Below are 7,280 nucleotides of genomic sequence, written 5' to 3'. Positions count from 1 at the left end.
CGTCAGGCATTATACATAATACCTAGGCAAAGCCCGTATTATATATATTTCCGAGTGATTTTTGGCATTTTATATAATGCCTAGGTATTTTGCAAAATACCGGATTATCCATATTGCCGGTAACATATATATATTTCTTAGGATATTTCGTTATAAACATATTTTGTAATTCGTAATTGGTTTCTATTTTAGTTATACCGTAGGTTGTACTAATATATGTTTTCCAACAATACATTGAAAACGTTGGAAAATACAAAAAATAAAAAAAGGTGGACAAGTGGATACCGATATGCTGTACAGCGTAGTTGTCAAGCATGTCGTTGTCATGTAAGTGTTATATTTAAAATCAATGATAACACATTTCTTATAAAAAATTATTCTGGGTGGAGGCATTGTGTAATCCTAGCATGAAATATCTCTATCTTATTTTTATCTATATTATATAAATAGCATAACTTTCGGGTAAACTTTTTTTTTATGAAGGTAGAAAAACTTGTGGGTAATTGTCTAGTAAAATGTTTAATGTTAGAACTGAAAAGAAATATGTTTAGGGATTTCAAACTGAAAAATAATTTACAAAATTTTAAAAATTTCTCATGACTATACATAGCTCAAAAGTCTTCAGTCTTCAGTATTTCCTGCTTTGCTAACTATTCAGTATGTTCCCACTTATATTTTTAGGACATGAGACTAATCTTCTTGAAAAATATGTTAGTGATGTTAACATTACAACGCATTAAACAACAGACACACGCAATATGACAAGGCTGCATATTTTAACCATGTAATATTATACAATCATACTTAACGTCTTCCCGGGATTTAATTTTTTGTGATATGTATCATAGATACCTATACTGGCGACCACAACAGTACCTAATTTCAAAATTTCATTCCGTGACTTGCAAATACAGTAATGCTATAAATTAATTATTGGTAGTCACTTACAATCTGTACTATATATTGATAAATTAGGTATAACATTAACTATATGGTGTAGTGTGATGAATTTAATATTGGACAACTTTTAGTTCAATACATTCAATACGGATAACTTGCTCTAATGTATAATACGTTCCAAATATACCTATAGTCACATTAAGTACAATATCACGGTATTAGGAGTGTTAAATTTTAATTCAATGGTAATAATCATTGTAGGCATTCGATTAAAAATAATTCTGAGCTTGGATAATCTCCGATGGGACACATAAATGTATATATATATTTCTTAGGATATTTCGTTATAAACATATTTTGTAATTCGTAATTGGTTTGTATTTTAGTTATACCGTAGGTTGCACTAATATATGTTTTCCAATAATACATTGAAAACGTTGGAAAATACAAAAAATAAAAAAGGTGGACAAGTTATTCCAGTTATTTCACGTGTCCCACAGGGTGACCACCTCTCACCTCTTCTGTTTAATTTATTTATTAATGATATTGTTTTAGCCTTGAATTATTAAAATATTCTGCGCTTCGCTGATGATGCAAACATTTTTAAATTTATAAACTGTCAAAATGATTCACTTCTCTTACAAAAAGATTTAGATAATATTAACCATTGTTGTAAATTAAATGGAATGTCACTTAATTTAACTAATTGCCACTCTATATCCTAAGACAATATTCTTACTCTATATTCCTTAATAAAGTATTAAATAACGAAATCGACGATTCCTTCATCCTTAGTCTTATATCATTTTATGGAGTTAAAAACACTTGTGGGTAATTGTCTAGTAAAATGTATAATGTTAGCACTGAAAAGAAATAGGTTTAGGGATTTCAAACTGAAAAATAATTTACAAAATTTTAAAAATTTCTCATGACTATACATAGCTCAAAAAGGGTAAATATAGTTTAAAAATGTTACTTTGTATGGGAAACGCTAATATAAAAGTTTTTTTTAATATTTCAAGATTGTGTGGACTACGATTATTCGTTTTGAAAGTACAACAAAGTATCAAAATCAATTAACAAGACTTCGTTAATTTACCACTGAATATCAAATCTCAAAAAAATTATAAGTTCCAAACCCAATATTCCGTTTCAGTGAACTTTTCATTGTGTTTTATAGATAGGTGTTACACTTGTATGAAATATTCTACTAAAATGTTTTATCTTAACTATGGTGCCAAATATTTTTGGTACCAGGGGTTCTCTGTTTGTACGTTTTATTGTTGTCAACTGTTGAGTAGAAACTGTACATAATTTAAAAATTTCGCCTATTATTTTGATCACCTCCAATTGAAATTATCCACTTGTAGCACTGACATCAGGGCTCACTTTTTGTGGCCAAAATGTTATAGCTGAATAATAGTTACTTAACCTGCTTATTATAGACAAGTCATAATTCAGTAATCTGTAGATTGATAAAAGCTACAGTTTACAGAACTATTGCATACTTATTTCTGAAAGTTATAATTAATTAAACTGAATTAACAATAATACAATGAAATACGTACGATAATTTTTTTCTAAAAAACAAATAGCATACCAGATTAACTATAGATAAATCTCGACTGCAGCCATACTATATGGTATTTAGATTTTAAATTTGCTTATCATTATATAAATTAATAACTTAGTTTCAAATACATACGTGAATACGAATCTTTCATGTGAAAATCAAGATAAGAATCTGAAATTGTATGGTTCTAGTATGATATCTTTAAATATAATACCTAAGTACAAAATTGCTAGCCATTAGCTTTGATTAAACTGGGGAAAGATAAATTTGATGCCGTAGACTTTCAACCTATATCACTTCTGGGTATACCATTTAAACTACTGTAAAAAGTTATTTAAAAACACTGTATTGACGAGATATTTTCCATTTAACAGGCAGGATTTAGGGAAAATAAGGGGTGTAAAGATCAAGGACTTCTGCTTTCAGATTTTATTGAAACAGGATTTTAAAATAAACTAAACACCAGCACAGCATTCACCAAAATTTCGGCGGGGTACGACACTGTTTGGAGAATTGCCTCATGAATATATTTATTAATGTTGTACCATGTAAAAATCTAATAACAGTGGTAGAGAACATACTCAGTAACCACCGCTATCATGTTTTTATAGGTTGCAAGAGAAGTAAGTGACGATCGGAAAATAATGCCCTTCCAAGGATCATTACATGAGACAACGGTGTTTAATCTGTATCTACACAACATATAGCCGACAATAAATGGCTTGATTTTCATCTTGCCGATAACATTTTTATCGTCCAATAGAGCCAATATTTGATAGATGGTAGTAGTACATTAATTGATGGCCTTGACAAGTTAAGTGACTATTTCTATAAATGGAGGTTAAGGCCCAATGAAAACTGAGGTGTGTTTACTCCACCTCAATAATAAGCTTGCAACAACTTAAGAATTAGAAGTGGTATTCAATGGTAAAGTAGCCTAATACAGAAACTTGCCAATAGGGGCTAGGGAGCAGATGCTAGGACTCTTAGCACGAAAACAATAAAGTACATAAGAATACAGTACCCAGGTCTGGCTTAATAGTAATCATGTGAACAAAATAGACGCCCAGCTAAATAGTGTTATAATGATAACCAGTGGAACGGTGAAAAGCGCGCACGTGGAATGGCTACTGGTATTAGCTAATATTTTATCACCATATCTGAGCGGGGAAGAGGCAGTACTTAGAACTATTAACAAAGCCGGCAAGTTTCAATATTTAGTATTATATTATCGAACGCTGAGTAATACACCCAGTTTCAGGTCAAAATCAATAAAACTCTCTTGGAGTACAAAAACGAAACTCGAAATATCAAATTTTGATGGCACAAACGTGTGGCGTAATATTTGAACAATAACAGATACTATCAGGTCCATACTTAACAGAATTCTCACAGGACATATAGCCGGTACGGCATCACAACGTTCCAATGGGGTTCAAAGGACTGTCATACGTGCGACTCAAGTTACAACGAACAAACGATGGAATATAATACATAGTGTGATAGAGTTTGATTAAGGTATGGGATAAGTTCATGCGGTGATAACAATACACTGGAATGGATACAATAATTGTATATAAGCTTTGACAATCTGTATAATATCATATATATAAAAATCTCGTGTCACGGCTTAGTATTTGAACTCATCCAAAACGGATTGACCGATTTTAATGACATTTTTTTGTATATTTGATAAGTATGAGATTAGATTGTACAGTATTTTTCATCCTCCTAGGTCCAACCCAGGGAGGTGCTCAAACGTAGATTTTGATATTTACAGTGGACATTTTTGTTTATAAATGATTGCTCTTGGTTATGGGAAAAATAATTAGAGAAAGTAGTATTTATTTATTATTGGTTGCCATTGGTTATTCTGGCAGATGAGGTACAAGCATGCATCAAATCGAACTGTTTAACATTGTTTACCAGCATGGCTAAGTTACACTTACTGTAGCGAGTTAAACCTACAAGGAGTTGAACAATCATAATGTTTTTGAAGATTTGCCAACAAAGTGCACGGAATAAGCTAGTAACTAGGTATATTATAATATTTTTTAGTATTTGCAACTAGTATGTTGTACAAATACGTTACGATTTATATTTTTCTAATATTGATTTTCATAACAGCCGTCAGCCATATTTGTGAAATAAACAATTTAAAACTATTTTTTGTGTGAGAAAGGTCTCACACAATAGAAACAAAAACTCAAATTACTGATTAAATAATAAACACAATACACGAATGACTTATGAGGAATGAATGGGAACTCCGAACCGGAAAACAGTATACTTTTTTCCATCTATGCAATGTTTTGGTCTCAGAAAATTAATCGTAAGAAAATACTAAATATTTTTTTGTGTTATTGGCAAACATCCAAATATTATGTAAAATTAAAATAAGCTTAAATTTGCCTTGGTTCTCGTAAAATCAATAATTCTAATTGCTTTGTAAATACTTCAATAAAATATGAAATAAAAATAAAATTACTTAGGTATCTATTAAATACAATTAACTTACCTTTAAATCCAGCATATTTAAGAAAAACTATTAAATTTTTAAATTATCAATATTAAATTTTATAAAACTATGTTTGAGTTACATATACAATAAAATGAGTTAAAAACTAATTATCGGCCAATCAATCTTGTTTTAAGGACCAATAGCTTATAATTTTTTGAGTTATTAAATATTTAGTATAATTAACAATTGTTACGAATTGTTAGTAATTGACAATTACTAATTATTCATCTTTATATTATTTGCGATGGTATTGGTCTAACAAATTGGTAGGTACAGTCACGGTTTCTTAAATATGTTAAGGTGAATGTTGACATCTGGTGAGTGTCAATTTCTTCTTAGATGTAGACATTCACTGATGAATGTTGACATTTTGTAAAAGATATAATATATATAGTATCTACAATAGAGAATAGAATTAAGTTAAAATAATAATACCTATATACCTAATAATAATGCTTATAAATTGATAATATTCTATTTTTAATTTTAATTTACCTAATTTTTTGTATTTAAACAAGTCTTAAGACTTACTTGATGGTTTGTAGTTTGTTAAATGATATTGCGTATATTCTTAATTTGTTAAAATGTCTATCAAATATTTTGGGCCAGAATGCAAAACTTGCTATGCCAGTAATAACAAAAAGTCAAAAGTATTTTACATTGCACCTATAATGTAATAGAATAATTACTTAAAAATAATCCTTACTTGGTTAATATTTCTAATATTAAAGTAATAGTATCAAAAATGACAAAAATGTATATCATTTTTAATATTTTACATTAAAAACAATGTATTCACAATATAAAAACTGGACTTTCGGCGAATGGTGGCGCTACCTACACGAGACAAAATAATATGTACTACCAAACTGCCTAGAAAAATTGCGACCGGAATCCGTACAAGTGATGTCACCTTATCTTCTCTATATCGTGGTGTGAGCAATATCGTACCTTTAAACATTCGCAATCTTTACGTATGACCCGATACACATTGTCAGGTTATGTATTCGAAAACGATATGTTCGAATGAGATGTGTTCGAAAAAAAATATGTTCGAATGAATTATTGCTTGAAGAAATTTGTGTTCGAAAACTTTGCAATTATTATATTGGTATGGATATTAAGATATTTTAGTATATACCGACCATTAGACTGATATAGCAATACATTTAATTAACTTGTTATTGTAATCGACTGTCACAATTGTCAGACGATCCTGGTAATGAAATAGTGAACGAAAATTATGTCGAGGTGTATTAAAAAATTAATATCTACTATACACGAGAAAAACATGTTGTTAGTTGATGAATATGAATTCATGTTTAATAAATAGCATTTTCGTAAACTGGATAATGATAATGTTTACTATTGGACCTGTGTTAAAAGATGTGGTGCTACATTTCGAACAATTACCTATTAAAAACAATGAACATATTAAAGACGAAACGTGTATATAAATGGATCATTCACACAAACAAAATCCTATAAAAAATGAGTGCAAAATAATTAAAAATATAATCAAAACTGCTGCATTGCAATCTCAAAATTATTATTTACCAGGAACAAATAATTTGGATTTCATCTATTATCTCTTCACAAATTAGTAAAAATGCATCAAAACAACTTATTAAAAGAAAGAGAAAAGGTAAATTAACTGACCCTTATTGTGTTAAACATTTTAACGCTCCTCTTGAATTAAGAAAAAAGTATTTCTGGTCAAGATTTTTTAATTAAGGAAATGTATGCTATCCTTCCAGTTTCCATAATACGTATACATCACGAAAGTGAATAAATACATTAATATAATTAATAACACATATTCACCTATTTTTTTAATAAATATATACATATATATATATAATATATATTATTTATTTAGGTTAATGAAAGTGGGAAACAGCTTAAAACTGAATTTTCGAATGTTGAAAGGGAACAAAAATTAATAGAATATTTCAAAACAATTTATGTTACTGATAGATCAGTGAAACATCGAGGATAAAATCCACAAGTGAGACCACCTGAATTATGGTCAATATCACTGAATCTTAACATAGTCACTTAAATAGTTATTTTTAAATTATATATAAATTCATAACACTTCTTCAAAAAATACAAAACGAAAATGAAAATTTATTTGAACAATTTATACAAGGCAGAATTGCAAAAAAAATGACGGTATCCCGAATGTAACATGAAAAAAGATTCAAAAATTTGGTTTTAAGATTTAAGTATAGTAATCAAAATAACATTCAATTTTTAAGAGGAATTGTGTAAAATTTGAATTTT

The 7,280-nt window shown here is 28.9% G+C and overlaps 1 long non-coding RNA gene across 1 annotated transcript; it reads right to left on the bottom strand.

Moving 5' to 3' along the window:
- Nucleotides 1-72: 72 nt before the first annotated feature.
- Nucleotides 73-7,145, bottom strand: LOC107885589. Its single transcript, XR_001680445.2, has 4 exons — nucleotides 5,526-7,145; nucleotides 4,992-5,018; nucleotides 2,606-2,644; nucleotides 73-2,480 (listed from the first exon to the last, which is right to left on the bottom strand). It is a non-coding gene; the product is annotated as an uncharacterized LOC107885589 (long non-coding RNA).
- Between the last annotated feature and the right edge of the window lie 135 nt (nucleotides 7,146-7,280).

Source organism: Acyrthosiphon pisum, chromosome A2 (assembly GCF_005508785.2).
Source record: "Acyrthosiphon pisum isolate AL4f chromosome A2, pea_aphid_22Mar2018_4r6ur, whole genome shotgun sequence".
NCBI lineage: Eukaryota > Metazoa > Arthropoda > Insecta > Hemiptera > Aphididae > Acyrthosiphon > Acyrthosiphon pisum.
This window is presented reverse-complemented; position numbering and strand designations above follow the sequence as displayed.